The following is a 22,142-nucleotide window of genomic DNA, read 5'->3' on the forward strand; positions in this document are numbered from 1 at the left end:
ATTCCATGGACAGAGGAGCCTGTTGCACAATCACCCATGGTGTCGCAAAGAGTCAGACACGACTGAGCGACTAATACTCCCTCTTAAACCTTTCCCCCACCCACCATCCCACCCCTCTAGGTCATCACAGGGCACTGAGTTGAGCTCCATGGGCTATACACCAGCTTTCCACTAGCTCTCTATTTGACATATACACGTTTTGCTTTGACTGGCTATAAACTGGCTCAAAATACTATGCTTCTTTCTGCCCCGAAACATAGCTTCACAACTGTCCCTTGTGAGAACGTATAGACTGACATTATTCTTTAATGACTGCACAGGGTTTCACAGCGCGGCCACACTGTGGTCTAATCAGACATTCCCCTCCTGATGGACATTAAGGTTGCTTCTAGAGTTTCAACTTTTATAAGTCTTGTTGTGACCTCTGCACCCACCTCTTTGAACACAGCGGTATGTTGTTTCCTGGGTCACCATGTGCATGGAGGCGAAGTCGCCTCAATAGTGTCTGACTCTTTGCAACCCCATGGACTGTTGCCTGCCAGGCTCCTCTGTCTATGGGGATTCTCCAGGCAAGAATACTGGAGTGGGTTGCCACGGCCTCCTCCAGGGGATCATCCTGACCTAGGGATCAAAATTGTGTCTCTTCTGTCTCCTGCGTTGGCAGGCAGATTCCTTACCACTAGTGCCATCTGGAAGGCCAATTGGAATTTCAGGAACCATGGCCAAACTGCCCTCCGAAATAGCTGTGTCCCCTTCTGCTCCCACTGAGAGTGGCTAATGGCAGCCATTTATCTCCACACTCCCCAGATCCTGACCTCAGCACTCCACGGAGACCCAGCAGGAGGAGTCCAGCCTTGTCCATCCAGCAGCCATGCCCCTGCCCCCACAAGGTGACGCTTCTTCAGAGGTGAGGGTCAAGAGTCAAAGGGAGAGTACACTCCGACTTCTGGCTGATGCTCTGGGTGCCTAGGACCTATGATTTCTTGCCTAAATGGTCCTTCAGGATCCCTGTAGTTCTTTTCTCTGAGTCTTTCCCCCCTCAAAGGTGGGATACAATCTTGGCATGTGTGCCCATGGCCCTGAGGAGTGGCGGTGTGCAGACAGGGCTGGATGACTGGACTGGAGAACCCACACAACTCTGGGAGGGGCCCTCGCAGCGAGCCGTGCAGCTGCGGGAGGAACATTAAGAAGTGGGGCTTCTTGAGCTTGGCTCCACATATGTTCTGGGTGGTTGTGAGACTGTCAACCTTTGTGATTTGGATCCAACATTCTCTAGCATGTTTAATCCTCCCAGCTCTGCAAGTGTGTGTGTGTGTTGGGGATGGGGCTCAGCTTTCCCTTTCTGGTGGTTCAGCTGGTATAGAATCTACCTGCCAATGCAGGAGATGCAATAGACATCTTGCATGGGTTCGATCCCTGGGTCAGGAAGATTCCCTGGAGAAGGAAATGGCAACCGCTCCAGTATTCTTGCAAATTCTGGAAAGTTCCTTGGACAGAGGAGCCTGGCAGGCTACAGTCCATGGGCCGCAGAGTTGGTTGCAACTGAGTGCACACACACACACATGCACTTAGGAAATGTGCCCCAAGACTCAACCAGACTGTGACCAGCAGGTGACAGAAGTCCAGGCTGGCTGGATCCCGAAGCCCCAGTCTGTCTTCATCCCCAAGTCAGATTCATCATCATTGTTCTCCTCCACCCTAATTTCCAACCAATTTGATTCTCCCTTTAGAAAGGGTCCCTCTTCCTCCTCATCTCCAGAAAGGGGGAGCCCTGTGTTTGGGGTGGGGGCTGCCTCCAGGGACTCATTTCCAGCCAACCTGGAGCACTTCAAAGGGCCTCATTCCCAGGAAGCACACTCTTCATGGAAATTAAACACACTGAGCAGGTGTCTCTCCTCCCCTGCCCATCTCTGGAGAGATGGGCAGGGGCTGCACGGGAGCTGAAATAAATGGTGCAGATAAACCTCAGCACCCGTTAGCGACAGCTCCCAGAATTTAAAGGGACACGTAATCACTCCTAATACACATCCAGGGCAGAGAGCCAGATGTCGCTGATGGCAAAGAGCATTGTTGGCAGGGAGAGGAGCTGCCAGCCTGCCCCGCCCCTCGACCCCAGCTCCGGCTGACAGATCTAAGGCCAGCTTCCTGAACCATCAGCACCTCTAATGTGGTCCTCTTCCTCTTCTTCCTTTTCCCCACTGTCACCATTACTGTGGATGCCCCCATTTGTAGAGAGCTGGACCTGGCTCTGTGGCTCAGCTCATGAAAGCCTTCACACAAGCCCATGAGGAAGAAAATAGTATCCCCATTTCCCAGATGAGGAAACTGAGGGTCAGAAAGGCAAATGCTTGCCCAAAGTTGTACTCTCACTTGGGGCATAGACAAAATGCGAATGTGGGCCTCTGTGACTCCAAAACTGGGGAGGGCCACTTCCTGGGGTGCCCATTGCCCCAGGGCACATTGTCTCGGGAGCCTGAGCCCAGGGTCAGAGGGGCCATTAAGAACCAAAAGGTCCCATGCATATCCCACACTCCCCCAGAACAGCCCCTTTGCCCCCGCAGGACTTGCCTGAGGATGGAGGTCCACCTGCATCTGATGTCCTGGATCCCATCTCTCCTGCCACCCAGTGGTACTGGGACAACCAAAACAGGACGCCCTGAGGAGCCCTAGCCACCTGGGCCCAGGGGGGCACATAGCTGTTAGCTCTGATCTGTGACTTTAGGAGGGGCTTTCCCGATGACTCAATGGTAAAGAATCCGTCTGCAATGCAGGAGACACAGGAGATGTGGGTTCTATCCCTGGGTCGGGAAAATCCCCTGGAGGAGGAAATGGCAATTTTTCTTGCCTGAAAAATTCCACGGGCTACAGTCCAAGAGGTCGCGAAGAGTCGGACATGATTGAGTACACCCACAGCATGACTTTAGGAGCTTCTGCTTCTAGACACCTTACCTGTGGGCCTCTGAGGTGCCACCCCTGCCCAGTCATGCTGCCAGGTTAAGCATTGCCCCTTTCAGCTCCTCTTTGAAAAAGCAGTGAGTCTGGAGACACATTTAGTCTCTACCACCTTGGAATGAATTAATTTGCATTGACAGAAGCCTGAGGGCAGCATGGAAGCAACTGGGCCCCTGGTAAAAATGAGAATGTGTGCCAAGAGCAAGGGAGCCAGGCCTTGTCTGCATTGCTGGAGGCTCCCTAGCCCTCCTGGGGACCCAGGGCTGGGCTGGCTCTGGGGCAATTAGACCACAAGGAAGACCAGCCTAACTTCGAATGTAGCCTCTTTTCTTCAGGCATTAGTGACCAGTGGCTGAAGCAGGACTCAAAATCGGTCTGGAAGGACAGGGGCAGCTCAGAGATGGAGAGAGTTTCGCCCAAAGACAAACAGCACACATGGTGTTGAATCAGAACGTTTATGCGCACCCGTGATTCTGAGAACGCCCAGAGCTGCCTCTGCCCCAGGCAAAATGCTTTCACCAGTTTCTGAGCCGGAGAGGTCAAGGGTGGGATGGGGTGTCAATTCCAGGCCTTAGCCCTGGCAGCAAGGTCTGCTGCTTAGGAATAGTCAGGGCAACGATATCTCCATTTTGCCAATGGGACAAAGGAGGCTCAGAGCAGTGATTAGATGTCACACTGAAGGGGCAGAGTTAGAGTTTGAAGGCAGGCCCCCTGGCCTCTCTAAGTGTCAGGCCCCAGAGATTCCTCTCTGGCCAAGAGACCTCAGGCCACAGCGTCACACCCTCTCTCCCCCTGGGTGCTGCACCCACTCTGGGCCCCTTTGAAGGTGGCTATAAGTGGCTCCTGTTGGCATGTGGGTCTGTCTGGGGCGGGTAAGTAAGTGGCTTTGGTGACGAACGGGATGTCGGCCCTTCTCCCGTGCTATGTTTAGAAAGGTGTCAGTCCCCAAACAGCCTGTCTCCGAGGTCACCCAGGAGGTAATCATGAGTGTCTCTAAAACCCTGTCTCTGACCTTTCTGCACTCAGACACAGGGGCCACCAGAGTCTCCAGGTGGGATGTGATTCGAATGTGGCTGGTGGGTATGGCGGGGGACATGCCACCCTCCTGGCCCCAGGGAGAGAGTGGAGGCTGGGAAACGGGGCTGTCCTCTCCCCTTGCTCTATCAGATACTAGTGAACATGTAGGGGATAATGCTTGTGAAAGAGTGCTGATTCACACAGGCCAGACACACACATGCACACACCTACAACACACTCATACGTGTACCCTCAGATGTGCCCACACATCAATGGGGAGAGGAGTTTTAAGTATATTCCACACAATCCTTAACATTTGAAATGTTTCTCTATATCTGTGATTCTGTTTCTTTTTTGTTTTATTTACTAGTTTGCCTTATTTTGAAGATTCCACAAATAAGTAACATCATACAGTATTTGTCTTTCTCTGTCTGACTTATTTCACTTAGCAAGCTGCTGCTGCTATGATGCTTCAGTCGTGTCTGACTCTGTGCGACCCCATAGACGGCAGCTCACCAGGCTTCCCCATCCCTGGGATTCTCCAGGCAAGAACACTGGAGTGGGTTGCCATTTCCTTCTCCAGTGCATGAAAGTAAAAAGTGAAAGTGAAGTTGCTCAGTCGTGTTCAACTTGTAGCAACCCCATGGGCTGCAGCCTACCAGGCTCCTCCGTCCGTGGGATTTTCCAGGCAAGAGTACTACCCTTCAAATCCATCTTGTTGCAAATTTCATTCTTTTTATGGCTGAGTAGTATTTCATTGTGTATGCACACCATGCCTTCTTCATCCATTCATCTATTGATAAACACGCAGGTGCTTCCATATCTTGGCTGTTATATATAATACTGCTAAGAATATTGAGATGCATGCATCTTTTCAAACTACTGTTTTCATTGTTTTTTTCTGATATCTACTCAGGAGTGGAACTACTGAGTCATATGGTAGTTCTAGTCTTAGTTTTCTGAGAAAACTCCATGCTATTTTGCACAGTGGCTGCACCAATTTACCTTCCCACCAAGGGTGTATGAGGGTTCCCTTTTCTCCACATCCTCACCAACAATTTGTTTTTTTTTTTTTATGATAGCCATTCTGACAATTGCGAGGTGGTATTTCATTGTGGTTTTAATTTGCATTTCTCTAATGATTAGCAATGCTGAACATCTTTTAATGTGCCTGTTGGCCATCTGCACTTCCTTTTTGGAAAAATATTTCTTCCAGTCTTCTGCCCATTTTAAAATTGAATTGTTTGCTTTTTTGACATTGAGTTGTATGAGCTCTTTATATATTTTGGATATTAACCCTTTATGGTGATTTAGTCACTAAGTCGTGTCCGACTCTTTGCAACCCTGTGGACTGTACCCTGCCAGGCTCCTCTGTCCATGGGGATTCTCCAGGCAACAGTACTGGAGTGGGTTGCCATTTCCTACTCCAAGGGATCTTCCCGACCCAGGAATCCAACCTGCGTCTCCTGCATTGCAGGCAGATTCTTTACCAACTGAGCTACAAGGGGAGCCCCGTGTATATACACAGGTATCTTATAAATATTTAGTGAGAGCATGGTTATGGTTGGATTTATATCCACCACTTTACTGTATTTTTGCTGTCATTTTTCTTTTATTCTGTTATTATTTATTATTTGTCCCCTCAAGTTTTATCCCCTGTCCTTCTTTCTGCCTTCCTTTGGATTAGTTAAATATATTTTAAAAATTCAGTTCTAATTTATGTATTACCTTTTTAGCCATGTACTTTTTTAGTTATATTTTTCAGTGGTTGCTCTAAGGATTTCAGCTTATGTCCTTCCATTTCCGCAGTACACTGAGAGTAATACTGCACTACTTGATGTGAAATGGAAAAACTCTGCAACTCATAAGTCCATTTGCTGCCCCTGCTTACCTCTGTATCCACCCATCCTTTATGCTATTATTGTTATATGTAACACAACTACATGCGTTATAGCCCCCACCCTGCCATGCTATAATATTTTGCTTTGAGCAATTCTATATATGCTAAAGAAATGCAGAGAAAAAATACTTTTATATTTATTCACATATTTACCATTTCTATGCTTATTATTCTTTGCGAATATTCGAGTTTATATCTGGTGCCATTTCCCTTTAATCTGAAGAGTGGTCTTCAGCATTCTTTGTAGTACAGACCTGAAGGGGACACACTTTATTAGCTTTTTAAATCTAAAATTGTCTCATTTCATCTTTGATTGAACATCCCCAGTTAGGGTGACCAACCTGGTTTGCCAGGGACTGAGACATTTCCTGGAATGTGGGACTCTAGATGCCAAAACCTGGGAAGTCTGAGTGTCACATACTACATACTTTCCATGATTTAACTTATTCTGTCCTCACAATAACTCCATCAATGGGTGTTATTATTATTTCCATTTTATAACTGAGGAATCCAAGGCCCAAAACGGTTTACTAACTTGACTAAGACATGTAGTCAGAGACAGCCAGAGCTACAGTCTGAACCCAGAGCCCATGGGTTGAACACGACAGCATACATATGTTACGTGTTTGGCTCAAGGACTGACTCTCTGGACATGACTATGAATGTCCGCTAATGTCCTTGTTACAGGGAAGGGGACAGGAGAGCTTCATTGACTTAAAAACAAACAAACAAACAAAAAAAACTGTTGTGCACCCACTAATTGGAGCCCATGGTCTTTTCTTATGAAGAAAATCTTTGCTCCATTTTACCCATTTCTTAGCAAGTACCTTTCCATCTGGGAAGTCCTCTTACTTGATATAATTATTTGTTAGAATGATGATAATTGCAATAGCATGCCTGCTCCGTCATACCTGACTCTTCTGCAAGCCCATGAACTGTAGCCCGTCAGACTTCTCTGTCCATGGAATTCCAGGCAAGAATACTGGAGTGCGTTACCGTGTCCTCTTCCAGGAAATCTTGCCAACCCAGGGACTGAACCTGCCCCTCCTGCATTGCAGCAGATTCTATATGACTGAGCCAGGGGGAAGCCTCGGGAATGGGGGAGTTTGAGGAAGAGGGAACAGCCTGACGGATGCTCAGAAGTAAGAGAGATTAGGAACCAGGGAGGTCACTGGCCGGAGACCAAATGATGGGAAAAAGGAGGCAAGAGCTGGGGTCAGATATGGCTTTCATTTTCCAAACCAGGTTTGGAAAGCCTAGGGTGCAAGATTAAAGAAGATTCAGTCATTAAGATAAATATTTTCATATACTATTTTTAAAAGCCCCAAATATCCACAAAGAACAGAATATCAACATTTTAAAGACGAGATCTGACCCTCCACTTGCACGATTTGACCTCATTTTCCTCATCCTAATCCCAGCCCTGTCAGACCTGCTTTCATTTAACTTTTTTCTTTAAAGGTTTTTTTGATGTGGACCATTTTTAAGGTCTTTACTGAATTTGTTACAATATTGCTTCCATTTTTGTTTTTTGTTTTTTCTGGCCTCAAGGCATGTAGCATCTTATTTCCCCCACCAGGGAGAGAACTTGCACGCTCTGCATTTGAAGGTGAAGTCCCAACAACGGGACCACCAGGGAAATCTTTATGTACCACCAGGGAAATCTTTATGTAACACTTTGATATTTTGTTCATTGTGGAATTTTGGGGGACTTAGTTTTGATTTTGTAAGAAAATAGCACATTAAAATATTTATCTTGAGGACTAAGTATTTTGTTTCATTGTTTAATTGCTAGGTCAGACTCTTTTGGTACCCCACAGACTGTAGCCCACCAGGCTCCTCTGTCCATGGGATTTCCCAGGCAAGAATACGGAAGTAGATTGCCATTTTCTACTCGAGGGGATCTTCCTGACCCAGGGATTGAGCCCGCCTCTCCTGCATTGACAGGTGGATTCTTTACCACTGAGCCACCAGGAAAGTACCCCTTAAATTTTGCCACCCAGGTGAGTGCCTGGCCTTCCATTCTTGTCCTGGCCCACGACATTCCTGGTGGTTGTCCTGGAGAAACTGGTATAGCATCTCCCTTTCACTCTCAGAAGTGTCTTGGTTTGTGTGACAAATTAGACAGTGCCGCCCCCTTCCTCCCACCAGCACTAACACAGACTTGGACACTTGGCCGCGCGCAGTGAGTATTGCCAAGTCCACGGGTGAGAGGTGGGCATCCCTTTTCAGGTCTCAAAACCCCAGCTCGAAGGTCTCTTTCCTGCCCCCTTCTGCTTACGCCTTGGGTTGTGGGGTTTTCGGAGGAGAGAGCGCTCTCAGACATGGCATTGCTATTTCAGGGCAGACGATGGCTTCCTTCTCTAGCCCAAATGAAACCTTTCCTCTCCCAAATTCCTCAGCCCTCTCATTAGCGGTTGTGTTTGTGGATAATAGCTATAATGAGGAGGCAATAAAAAAAGTCCAGAATGTGCCGCCCGGCCTCTCTTTACCCCTTCCAGAGGGAGCGCCTGCCAGCTCTGGCTGAGGTCTTAATGACTCTGAGGTGGACTCAGGGGCCAGGAGTGGGCATTTGTATTACAGCTGGATTATTTAATCCCCATTAGTTAAAAATGTCGGGCCACAGGCCAGGAGCCCAGGAAAATAAGTGGTGACAGGTGAGAGAAAAATAGCCTCTCGGCGGCCTCTGCAGCCACTTCAAAGGCCACGGCCCTGCCAGGTAATTGAGCCGTAATGGACACCATGTCCGGGAAACGGGTTGGCCAGAGACGCCCCAGCACACGGGAAAGGAGATGGCAGGGAAGCAGGCAAGGGCTGGACTGGCCGGGCCAGACCCAGGATGGCCCCTGTAATTAGGCCAGGATGGAGCAAATACCTTTTCTGTCAGCCGCTGTGTGGAGTTACTCATGACTTCCATTTTGGGAGGAGGGAAGAGTGCCTTGGGCCGGAGAGAAGTCAACCTCTGGAGGAGGTGATCTCTTCACTGCCCTGGCCTCCCCCAGGATCTGGTCCTTAGAGGGAGGAAGCAGTTGTGTGTTTGCGTGTGTTTGCACGGGCATGTCCATGTGTGTATTTGTGCTTGCATGCACGTTTGCATGTGCGTGTTTACATGAATGTGTGTCTTGTTGCGTGGGTTTGCATGTATGTGCCTTATATGTGTCTTGTATGTATGCACGCACATGTATGTGTTTACAAGTGTATGTTGTGCATGTTGCATGCATGCGTCTTGTGTGCATGTGCTTGCGTGTGTGTGTATCTTGTGTCTATGTGTTTGCATGTATGTGTGTTTGTATGTGTGTGTCTTATATGTATGTGCTTGCATGTACATGTGTTAGCATGTATGTCTTGTATGTATGTTTGTATGTGTGTTCGCACGTGCGTGTTTGCATGTGTGTGTCGTGTTTATGCATTTTCATGCATGTGTCTTCTGTGTTTGCATGCATGAGTGTGTGTTTCCACATATGTGTTGTGGTTGCGTGTATGTGTCTTGTGTGTATGTGTTTGCATATGTGTGTCATGTTTGTGCATTTTCATGCACTGTCTTCTGTGTTTGCATGCATGAGTGTGTGTTTCCACATATGTGTTGTGGTTGCGTGTATGTGTCTTGTGTGTATGTGTTTGCATGTGTGTGTGTTTGTATCTATGTGTCTTCCAGGTGTGTGTGTGGAGGGGTCCCTCCCTCTGTGTTTCCTTTCCTCTCTCGTCCTTTTTTGGAAACTCGCTTGAGGAAGGCACTACAGCACCCTGCATCCATCCATTAGGACCCTTGAAACAGTCCTCCCCTCCAGCCAGATGTCTTATTGAATTTCTAGAGCTCCAGCTGAGGGTTGGAGGCTGGGTTAGCTGTTTAGCGAGTGGCTCCAATCCGCAGGGTGCAGAAAAGGGGCTCTCCACCCTGCAAAGGCCAGGGCAGGTCCCAGGCTCGCTGACTCTCCTGGCAGAATCTGTTTAAGACTGTCCCAGCACTCTGACTCCCACACAGAGATGCAGGGGGTCAGGTTGCCCAGGTCTGGAGAAGCACTGAAGCAAAGTATAGCCTTTTCCACACTGCAGTCATTAGAAGACCTCCTTCATCCATGTTCCCGCAGTCCACAGTCTACTTTGACTATTCCTGGTTATAAAATTTTTCATTAAATCGACTCATTTGTGGGCTTAAATTTACTTTTAAAAGAAACCTGTGATTGCTAACAGAAATGGAAAAATCAAGGTCATTTGGTATATAAAAAAGCAGATCATGATAAAAATGAGTACAGTGAACAGAGAAGGCAGTTTTCCCTTCTAGTTGGCTACCATGGCTATTCAAAATCCAAGTTCAAGGTGGATTCTCTCTTTGTAAGCAAATGTCAGTGAAGTGTCAAGACATTCTAGTGCCAAAGACTTGGTCAAGGTCACTCAGCTCATTCATGAAGTGGTGGAGCTGGGCTTTGAACCCAGTGCGGCTCTGAGCTCTGAGCCACTGGGACAGAGCTGGCTCTCTCCCTGTGCGTGCGCGTGCAGCCATGCGTGCGTGGCCTGGCTGTGAGGGCATGTGCGTGGGAGTCAGGGCCCACGTGAGTCAGATGGCATGTCTGCAGCCTGGGCCACCATCAGGCAGCTCAGACTGAGAAGAGTTTACTTTGCAAAACCAAACCCTGCTCATTTCAGTTTGTTAACATGAAAGCTGCCTCTAATTCCATCTACAAATACCACATTCTCCGAACTACAATTGGCAGGAGTGGCCAGCATCGCCCCATTCTGCATTCCTTCAAGTCACCAAGTGGAGCGTGGCTATAATTCAGGATTCAGCACTCAGGTTTCATGAGACAACATCAGAAATGCCTGTGTAACCACCCAACTCCTCTGCGGCCCCAGGAGGGGGCAAGGATGCAACCCAAGCCTGCGGACTGCTGCCCGGTCCCTGCCCAAGACGGGGGCCAGGCTGGCGGCCCTCTGCTGCCCAGACAAGCGTGGGCTCTGTCGGAGCTCAGGCTCAGGGCCGGCTGCCCACACAGGCACTGCCTCGCTGCCCGCCACAAGGACAGGGAGCTTGGTTTATAAATAAGCACCTAGAGGCCTCTCACCTTCCCACTGGGATCAGGCATTTCTCTGGCCAAGGGACAGGAACCCATCTGGTGAATGCTGCCATTGACAGTGGCCAGAACTGGAGGGGATGGCAGGGTGGCTGTGGGCTCTATGCCCATGGGCTTGGGGCCCCACTGTAGGGCTCCTGAAGGAGCAGGGAGGGAGCAGCAGGGCCTGGGAGATCAGTGCCTCCCTGAACACCCCAGGTCTCTCCTGGACCATCACAGTCCTGCCTCTGAGGGTCCCCAGGGCTGTTGTCCTAAAGCCCAGCTCTGATCTCAGAACTTCTGAAGCCCATCGGTGTCCCCCTCCCCACAAAATCGAGTCTAAGAAATTCCAGAGCCTGGTTGTCAAGAGCTCTTCCAATCCAGCTCCAGTATAGACCAGAAAGGAACCTTAGATGGTAAGGTGTCACTCCTAGTTTTCTTGCTTGGAGGATTCCATGGACAGAGTGGCATCTATAAGGTGGATTGAACCTTCATCTCCTGGATTGCAGGCAAATTCTTCACTGCTGAGTCACCAGGGAAGCCTCTCAGTTTAGTATAGAAAACAATTATTAAGCATACATTCATTAGCTGGGATATATATGCTAAAGATGATCTATCATAGAGTTATATACATAACATCATATACAGGCACATACGTCTAAACACACACTCATATGTTATGCACATTTCCACATACATAGGTTCATGTCCCTTACCTGTCTACATATAAAGCTGAGCACACAATGCTGTACCATATATTCACAAATTCTGATACTGTGTATTTATGCCCTATATACATTCACACACAAATATAGCTCATATAATTTTAGGCACACGCAGGATCACGTGGCGTGTGTGCATACACGTGGCCATGCTCCATATTTATCTATTCAGTCATACTCCATATGTATGTTTTCATCTGAAGTCATATGGCATGTTCATTTACATTGAATATAAATATTCAGGTGTGTGTATGATCGGAATCCTGGATAAAGTGATAGCTTATTTCCTTAAAAAGAAACACACAGTTGATTAATTTTCCCCCTGAATTTCTCTCTTGTCAAATGGGAGGAAAAAGTTGTTGTGTTTGTGTATCAGGCCCATTAGCCTAGATAAACTGTTGGCCTTCTCTAATGATTAATGACACAATAGTGCAGTTGTTGCAAAAATAAGTCATGCGGTGAGGAGAGAACTGAAGATTATATCTAACACCAGGGGATGGCTTATTAATCTCACTTCTGGAGGAATTCCTGAGTAAATCAGTCTCCTTTATTAATGATATTTCACTCTGCTCCACGAGACATCTTTTATCCAGCCAGAAGGGCAATTATCTATTTAGGCCAGGAAACAATATTAGTTACTGCCTCAGCTCCAGGGCAAGGAGAGAAGCCAAGCCAAGGAGAGAAAAACAGAGCCGAGGGCTCCTGTCCCCAGACTGACGGATGCCAGGGTCCCTTACACCTCTGAGCAGGTTCCTTGTCCTGTGCCAAAATGCCTTGTGTATGTGAGTGTGTGCATTTAAGGGTGTGTATGAGTGTGTGTGTGTGTGTGTGTGTGTGTGACTGGGATGAAGGGACCTGGGGAGATATTCTCCCTCCCCTGCCTGAAATACCCAACACTGACTCATTCATTCTATGAGCATCTAAGCACCTACTATGTGCAAGGCCTTTGCCAGGGCACTGAGGGGCCCCTGGAATGAAGAAGGACACCCTCCCCTCTGGGCCTCCACCCTGGAGTCCACCCTGCTTTGAAACTTTGTTTTCATCTGATGCTTCTTTGATTGCAGTTTGGGGAGAACAGGGGATCAGCTAGTAAGCCATAATAGCAAAAGGGAGGGGTATGTTCTAGATTTAAATGATCATTTTTCTCGGATGTTTTCATCGCCACATGGCAGTGATTCCACAGACACGACGAGAAAAATGGGGGAGTTTATGTAGCTGGTTACCAGGAAAAGCAACCAACTTACTGACCCTCTCAAAGAACGCTCAGTAAATTTGCCCGTTTATTGTCTCAGGCATTCTTTCACCGAGCGGGCATGTATGGAGCACCCACTGTATACCAGCATCTGTGCCAAACTGTGGAGAGTCAACCATGAGAAAGGCATGCCTCTTGCCTGTCGAGAGTGTTTAATGGGACATGGGGCATGAAAACAAAATAACAGCGCTGCAAGGTAGTGAGGGACACGTGAGTTCTATGCATCTAGCGCAGTGGCAGGCCCGAAGAGTGTGTGTGTGTGTGTGTGTGTGTGTGTGTGTGTGCGCGCGCGCAGCAGCAGCAGCAGAGGGCCGAAGCAGAAAAACACTTGGGTTTGGCGTTCTTAATGGATTCTCAATCCCAGTTTAGTCGCTGATCAGCTCTGGGATTTTGCATGTATCCCCTCATCTCTCTGAGCCTCAGTTTTTCCATCCATAAAATGTGAGATTTTGCAGATATCATATTATCCTCATGATTTTTTTCTAGAGGATCAAATATGCAGAAATAGTCGGTATAGGGAAGATGTAATTGCTGCATGCTCAGTTGCTCAGTCATGTCCAACTCTGTAAGACCCTGTGGACAATACGCACCAGGCTCCTCTGTCCATGGGATTCTCCAGGCAAGAGTACTGGAGTGGGCTACCACACCCTCCTCCAGGGGATATTCCTGACCCAGGGATCAACTCGAGTCTCTCAAGTCCCCTGCATTGGCAGGCGGGTTCTTTACCACTAGCACCACATGGGAAGTCATACAGAAGATACACAGGTGAAAAAGATGCTCCCTCTGTCCTGAGAGGTGATTCAATAGAATCACAATGTCAGTCATCCCTTTTGAACACTTACCAAAATTTCAGCACTATTTTAAGGGCTTTATGTGTGTCATCTCTCAGGATGACTCAAACCCTGGAAAACATGACAGATTGGAAATTGTTCTGGATCGAGCACCCCAGGACTGACCCAGACAGGAAAGCACTTTGGGGCAAAGGCTTGGTGGTAGAGCCTCAGGGATCACCCAGGCCTTCAGTTCTCAGAATAGATGGCCAAGCAGCCACCATCTTGCTGCCCTACAGCCGAGGGATCAGAATCTGCAATTTAATGAATTAGGAGTGAGAAGCACTCTTCTAGTCTACTCTGCTTTGCAGCCCAGGACTCCCTCCCCAGCCTCTTTCTACTCCTTCAGCCACAGGCACTTTACTACCCACCGCAGGTTCTGCTTGTTCCGCAGTCCTGTGTTGCAGGACCAGCATAGGTGGGGAAGGCTCCCAGACAGGGGTGGGGTCTGAGGTGGGAACAAGCGGAAGCCCTCAGGATAGGGCCCCAAGCATCTCCTTCTAGGGCCTGGAAGGAATGACATGGGGTCTGGGGTTCATCTAAGGGTGTGGTCTGGGTCCCAGGGAAGCTAGCTGGGTTTTCTCCTTATTACTCCCTTGCAATGATCCCTGTAACCTCCTCACTTCACCCTAGGAAGTGGGCACTGCTTTTGTTCCCACTGTGCAAATGAGAGAACTGAGGCTCTGAGAGAGTCCCTTCCACGCGTGACTTGGTGGCAGAGCCTGCACTTGAAGCCAGGTCTGACTGTGACAAGCACTGACCGCCAGGCAGCACAGCCCCACACCTGCCATCCCCTCCCCGCTCCTCTTCCAAAGCCCAGGATTAAACTGCAGGACAGCAAGGTCAGGGGAGCCCTCCCTCCTTTCCCAGTTTTGGCCTTTCCCGGGCACCCCTAGTTGTGAGCTCCACACAGCATGTCCTTCCAATGGCAGGGGCTGCGGGGGCGAGGGGGAGGCAGAGGGGAGCCCGGCAGTGGTGCTGGTGGGCAGTAGCCGACACTGAGGCTCGACCCCTCACTGTCAGCATTTTTGCTGCCCCCAGCCCTCCCCACCGCAGTAATTAAATAAGTCTCTGGAAGAGGAGCCTGTACAGTATGTCATAAAATCTCTCTGAACTACCTATATTTACCCCTGAAAGTGAATTCTTTATAAGACCCAGGATATCAAAGCGGTCGGGGATCAAAGTCGTTTTAATAAGCCAGCCGAGTGCGCCTGCCCGGCCTGGTCTCCTCTCGCCGCCCTCCTCGGAAGGCACTTAGATGCCCCTTGGGCCGCATTGTCACTCTGATTGCTCACTGCACACGCCTTCGGGGGAACAAAAACGCTGGCCACTTGCTCCCCGGGTGCTGCCCACCTGCTGTCTGCATTGCCTGGCCGGTTCTGGGCAGCAGTCTGTGATTTTGCGTGTTTGGAGGCGTCATCACTAACAAGTCACTGACTGCTAGGAGGGTCTGAGCCGGGTGTTGAGAAGTGGCCTGCTGATGCATTTCAAGAAAAAAAGATAACTAGGTGCCACGTTGAGAACTGGAACAAAGTCAGGAACCGGCTCTCTTGGGGTTGGTACAAGGAAGGCTTTTGCTGTGCTGATTACCTTCTCTTCATGATGTGGGTGTTAGTTAGATGGGTGTGTTCCGTTTAAGAAAATTCATCAAGCTGGAGAATTAAGCTGCGTGTGCTTTCCTGCAGGTGTGTAGGAAAAGAAAAAACTTTTCCTGTAGGTCAGGGAAAAGTTTTTACAAATCTCGGCAGTTCAAATACAATTCTGCCTGTTCAGATTCTCAGGAGACCTGACCACCATCAATGGATGCTAAGGCATAGCTGCCCAAGATGAGAGAGGTGCCCTCCAGTGGTCCCCCTTCAACCCCAGACCATGTCATACTTCTGTCCCATTTGCCTGCCCTTGTAGTTCAATGTGAGATTCCTAGGCTAGTTCAACCCTCTCATTGTACTAATGGGGAAACTGAGCCCCAAAAGTAGGGAGCCAGCAGGTTGAAACCAGACCAATTTTTCACTGTTGGTTTCGACTTGTCCTCCTAAAGCAAGAATTGGCAAGCTGTGAATTGGGCCAAATCCAGCCTGTTGCCCGTCTTACTGGAAATAGCCAATACACATTTATTTATGTATTGTCTAAGGCTGCTTTTTTGCTACCTGTTATTTTATTTTGCTTTTATTTATGTATTTTTGGCTGTGCTGGGTCTCTGTTGCTATGCAGGCTTTGCTCTGGTTGCAGTGAGCAGGGACTACTAATTGTGGTATCTGGGCTTCTCATCGTGGTGGCTTCTCTAGTTGTGGAGCACAGACTCTAGAGACCTCGGGCCTCAGTAGTTGTGGCTCCCGGGCTTTAGAGCTCAGGCTCAATAGTTGCGGCCCATGGGCTTAGCTGCTCCACGACTTGTGGGATCTTCCTGGTTCGGGGATTGAAGCCCTGTCTCCTGCATTGGCAGGAGGATTCTTCACCACCAAGTCACCTGGGAAACCCATGTGCTACCTGGTTTCAAAATTCGTGTTTGAGGCAGAGACTCTCTGTGGCCCATGAAGCCCCAAATATTTGTGATTTGAACCTTTAGAGAGAAAGTTTGCTGACCTCTGCCTTATACCATAAAGTTTCCTAAGTCGTGTCCTAGACACAAATAAAATGGGAGTGAAACCAAGCAATAGTCACCTAGTTCCTCATTTGGTCAGGAATTCTACTGGATGACTCCTCTGCCCGACACTGTGCTGGGCTCGGAATGGGTGCATGAAAGGACAAGTCAAGGTCGGTCTCTCCAGACGGGAGCCAGGACATGCTGGGGTGTTTAGGAAACTAGGCTGCCCTGCCGCTATGGAGCTGTGTGGCCTTAGAGAAGAGTCTTGACCTCTCTGAACCTCAGTTCAGCACACCTGCCACCCCCTAGTGTTATTGAGAAACTCCTGAGAGGTCACGTGACTGAAAGGGCTTTGGGAGGTTCTAAAGGGTGAAAGTGGTGGTGAGGATGACTGCTGCTGCTGCTAAGCCGCTTATAGTGATAATACTATGATCTCATAATTACTGAGTATCTACCGGCCTCCATGAACCTGGTTCAGCATTATTTTTAAGATTTTTTTTTGATGTGGATTATTTTTAAAATCTTTATTGAGTTCGTTACAATATTGCTTCTGCTGTTTTAGGATCTGGGTTTTGGAATCTTAGCTCCCTGGCCAGGGATCGAATCCATACCCCCTGCATTGGAAGGTAAAGTCTTAACCACTGGACCACTAGGGAAGACCCCAGACTTAGCTTTTTTGGATGGATATTCTATTTGATACTGACAACTAACATTCAAGATAGGTGCTATTATTTTCCTCAATATTTACATACAGGAGAAAACAAAGGCATTTAACGCTTAAAGAGATTTGGACATTCCACAGATATTTACTGAGCACCTTCTACATGCCACACTTTATTTTCAGCTCTGGGGTGGAGAAGGGAAAAAAGTAAAGATGGGTGAAGCTTCTCTTCTAATTAATTAATTTGCTTGTCCAGGTCACACAGCTGGATAGTGAGGAGCTGGGATTGGAACTTCGCTTTGTATCTCTTGGCCAGGAGTCTCTCTTACTGAAGGTGACAGAGAAGGAGGTGGGCCGGAGCCAGCCAGAGCCCCAGGACCTTGGGCCAGCCCACCTCTCCAGGCATCTCCCAGTTCAAACACAGTAACTCATATGTATCTGCTGCTGCTGCTGCTAAGTTGCTTCATTCGTGTCCGACTCTGTGCCACCCCATAGACGGCAGCCCACCTGGCTCCCCCATCCCTGGGATTCTCCAGGCAAGAACACTGCAGTGGGTTGCCATTGCCTTCTCCAGTGCAGGAAAGTGAAAAGTGAAAGTGAATTCGCTCAGTCGTGTCAGACTCTTAGCGACCCCATGGACTGCAGCCCACCAGGCTCCTCTGTCCATGGGATTTTTCAGGCAAGAGTACTGGAGTGGGGTGCCATTGCCTTCTCCGCATATGTGTCTAGAGTCTGGCAACTGGGCGCCACCCTCTGAAGGCTCTGGAGAGCTCCCAGGAGCTGAGCTTCTCTGTTAGGCCACCTGGTTGCTGGGGGACCCAGAAATACATCCAATGGACTCTTCCTGAGACTCAGTCCAGCCCTGAGTCACAGCCCAGAGCCCATCTGAGGCCTCTCCAGTAGGGCCATATCAGAGAACCACCACCACCTGCTTCTTGGCTATCCAAAAGACTCCCCAGGGACAACAGACTTTGGCTACTTTGCAACTTGAGCTGTCTGGGGCATCCACAAATGCTGATGAGATGATGGCAGATCCTGTCCTGGGGACCCTGAAAATGACTTCTCCATTGCGAAGGGTAGGAGAGACAGAAGTGGACCCAGCCAGGCTTTGGCCCCGGGGCAGAGCGTGAGCAGACCCTATACCTCAAAGGCCATGCCCCCAACCCTGCCCGTTTGCCCCGTGACCCTGGCCAGCCCTGCCCTAACGGGCCTCTGCTGGGTCTCTTTGGGTTGTTCCCCAGGTCTTCCCACCCATCATTTCTCTCCTGCCTCCAAACCTTTGTGTACGTGACTCTGTCCACCGAGAACACCCACCCCTTTGCCTGGTGAAGTTCTCTCCAGCCAAGGTCCCCTCCCTTTCCAGGTCTTGCTCAAAGGTCACCACTTCTGGGAAGTGTCCCCAGTGCCACTCACCCCTGCACCCGCCCCTAGGCTCATGACCCCCCGCAAAGCATGTCACCAAGAGACATTCTGGCCTGGGCTAGGGGTTCCTGGAGGCAGGGCCAGGGTCATTTCTGAGTCCCCAGTGCCAGACAGAGCCTGGCCTAGATGAGGACAAATGTGAATAAATGACGCTTGGGCTTGGTTTTCTTCTCCAGGTCTCCAGAGAGGCTTTTGGCTTTGGAGAAAGGCCAAGGGAGGCTGTGTGAGTGGGGGTTGGGCTGTATGCAGACTGGGGAGTCTGCTTCCCGGGCTCCTCTGCTGGCCCTGAGGTTTGGGAGGGAGCCCCAGAAGCATTCCCAAAAGTTGTCCTCACCCCATTTCCTGGGCCTGGGAGGAGAGGGGGTGGGCACAATACCACTCATAACACCCAGAGAGGGTGGACAAATGGTCTTGAGGAAGCCCAGGGGATAAGGATAGAAGTTCCTTCTTGCAGAAAGACTGAGGGGAAGGGAGAAGGAGGAACCCTAGCCCCCCAACAGCCCTCACCAAGAGGGCTGTTCGTGACAGCTGGCACTGACTTAATATGAGCTTGCAGTGCAGGACGCACTGTCTTGGCTACCTCATTAGCTTGTTTAAGCCTCACCATACATGCACACTCAGTCGAGCCTGGCTCTTTGCAACCCTAGGACGGTAGCCCACCAGGCTCCTCTGTCCATGGGATTCTCCAGGCAAGAATACTGGAGTGGGTTGTCATTTCCTCCTCCAAGAGATCTTCCTGACCCAGGAATTAAACCTGCCTCTCCTGCATTCCAGGCGGATTCTTCACTGCTGGGCCATTGGGGAAGCCCCTTAAACTTCATGTCAAACGTACAAAGAAACTAATAATATCTCTCGTTCAGGTACAAAGAAACTGAGGATCAGAAAGATTAAGTAACTTGTCCAAGTCACACACCTGGAAAGTAGTAGGACGAGAAGCTGGCTCTATAGTCTGGATGCAAACCTCCCCAAACACACACACATACCCACAGAGACACAGACACACACACACAAACACGCAGACACACACACACAAATACACACAGGCACACAAACACACACACAAAATTGCAGCCAGTAACTGGCCCATCAGACCTTCACAAAACTCAGGGGCACAGCCAAGTTTCCACTCAGGGCCAAGACCAGGGGGAGGCCAGTTTTAAGAAGGCACTCACTCTCAGGTGCTGACCTGGCACTTGCTTGAGCCTGTGAGTCTTTGCCTCCTTAGCATAAAGCATGATACTGGCAGAACTGGCCATCAGATCCACGGTTGCTGGGAAGCAGGTCATGCTTGGGGCTCCACCTGGTTGCTTGAGATGGGCTTTGTGACAGTGGCCAAGGGTGCTTCAACAGGCCTCTCTCAAAGCCCTTCTCCTGTTGGAGAAAGCCTCTGGCCTTGTCCTCCCCAAACCTCTCCATCTCCCCATCTAGGGAGTCTCTCCTTTTCCCTCTTCGGCAGAAGCAGCTCAGAGCCCCAAACATGATCCTCTTCTAGCCATTTTTACCAGATTCCAGCCACAGACCCTTTGCCCAGGCTCCACAACTGGCGATAGAGCATCCTCAACCTGAATCCTATCACACCCCACCCCCACATCCAGGCCCACTTCCCAGTCAAGCGGTGAGGACCGGAAGCCAGGCGGACGCTGACAATTAGCAGAGGAGACTGAGGAGACAGGAATTCTGGACAGCACGTTCTTTTCCTAGGTCACAGCGGACCCTCCCAAATTCTGGGAGACCAGGGTCAGCTAGGGATCACTCTACTAAATTGGAGCTTCCTTGGTGTTTCCGATGGTAAAGAATCTGCCTGCAATGTACTCCTACCTGGGTTCCATTCCTGGGTCAGGAAGACCCCCTGAGAAGAGAATGGCAACACCCTCCAGTATTCTTGCCTGGAGAATGCTATAGACAGAGGAGCCTGGCGGGCTACAGTCCATGGACCGCAAAGAGTCAGACACGACTGAGCAACTAACACTCACAACAGATGAGGAAATGGAGGCTCCTGAGAGTTGGTGAGCCACCCACGGTATGAGCATGACGGGGTCCAAGCCAGGGCTGGATTCCAGCTGCTGGAGCCATCTTTCCCTTGGGAAGGCGGGGAGCGTGGAAAATAGTTCCTCATGCCTGCACGATAAGTGCGTGGATCTCATTTGAATCCCATCTACATCAAAGTGCAAGTTTTTCCTAGTTAGGCTTTTTAAAAAAATTACTTTTGGATTTTCAAAAGAAAATGCTCTGCTGACTTAGACATCAATAGCTCACTTAAAATTTGGGGACTTGCACTATTAACTTTTTTTTCTTTTTATTGGCCCTCCCCTATCCATTCCCCACTCTGGGTCCTGGAGGCAGAGCCCAGATACCCCTAGGACCTCTGCTCTGTGGAGGAGATTCCTCTTCCCAGGGGTCCCCCCCCTGAGCAACTCACCAGGAACAGGATTTGTTGAACCGGGAAGCAGAAGCCGGCCTGCTCAGAAAAGTGGCGGGATATCCCTCTTTCTCAGGGTAGCTGGGGGGACTTCCAACTGAAGGTTTGCTAGATTGCAGGTTGAAGGCTAGGGAACCATTCCATAACCTGTACCATAACGAAATTGCAAGACAGGGAGGGAGACCCATGCTATAAATAGGTCAGCACATTGGTTCATTTCTCTTGATTGAAATGTCTGCCTACCCACCCCACCCCCCTCAAAATGGGAAAATTGTAAAAAATGATAAATTGAGGTTTTGTGTGTGTGTCTTGTTTGAAACCAATATGATCTCAATTCTTTTGTGAGCTTTGAAAGTCCGTGCAGGAATTCCCCCCTCGCTGTAAATACCCAGCGTCCGGGCCTTATGGCATGTGATCTGTAATAAACTTCAAAAGAACACCTTTGACATTTTAGATAACTTGCAAATGATGATGCAGAGAGATCTTTTGCCACTACAAAGAAAGAACAAAAGAACCGACATGAAAGAGAAATCAATAAACATATGGCAATTAATAAAACATTTTCTATGAATACCCTACAAAGAGTTTTACAACAGTATAAAAACCCAACAGTTGTTTCAATGTGGATTTAAGAAGTCTCAGCTGGCGTATTAAGACATCCGTGCGGAGCAGCACACGGGAAGGCACAGGAAAATCGGGGCCAAGCCTGGACTTGTAAATCCATCAGAGGCCAAGGTACAGATCAGATGGGGGGATCGCTTGGAAAGTGGCCCAAGGAGCCAAGCAATGCACTCAATTTTCAGGAACAGAAAATTCAAGTTGAGGGGAATATGCCTTTTCCACTGGTGGGAGCTACTGGCGAAGAAACCCATGTAGAAGTTGGGCTGAGGTCCCCCAACCTCATCAGCTAAGCCAAGCCCTGGGAGTATTCTCAGAGATGGGTTCTGTGGCCGACCCTAGAGATCTCTATTTCCCCCCTCTCTAATCTCTGCCATCCGCCAATTGTTTCCAGCCTAGGGCCAGAGTGGGATTCAATAAGTGAAGGAACTGGATAATCAGTAAGGCATGGGCACTGGCCAATCAGAATGGATGCAGCTAGACAGACCCCAGATTGTGAGCCTGGCTGAGTTCTGCACTGAATTCCTAGCTGCAAGTTCTAGGACCTCAGTTTCATGTTTGATTCCTGCCTCTGATGCTTCCAGCTCACTAAATGGCCATCATTGAATCTCTCTGGCCTCAGTCTCCCCTTCTGTATAATGGGAACAATGTTATCTGGCCAAGCCCCTCCCAGGCTTGTTGGATGCTAGTAAATGTTGGTGACCCCTGCCTGAACAG

Source organism: Ovis aries, chromosome 14, assembly GCF_016772045.2.
Source record: "Ovis aries strain OAR_USU_Benz2616 breed Rambouillet chromosome 14, ARS-UI_Ramb_v3.0, whole genome shotgun sequence".
Lineage (NCBI taxonomy): Eukaryota > Metazoa > Chordata > Mammalia > Artiodactyla > Bovidae > Ovis > Ovis aries.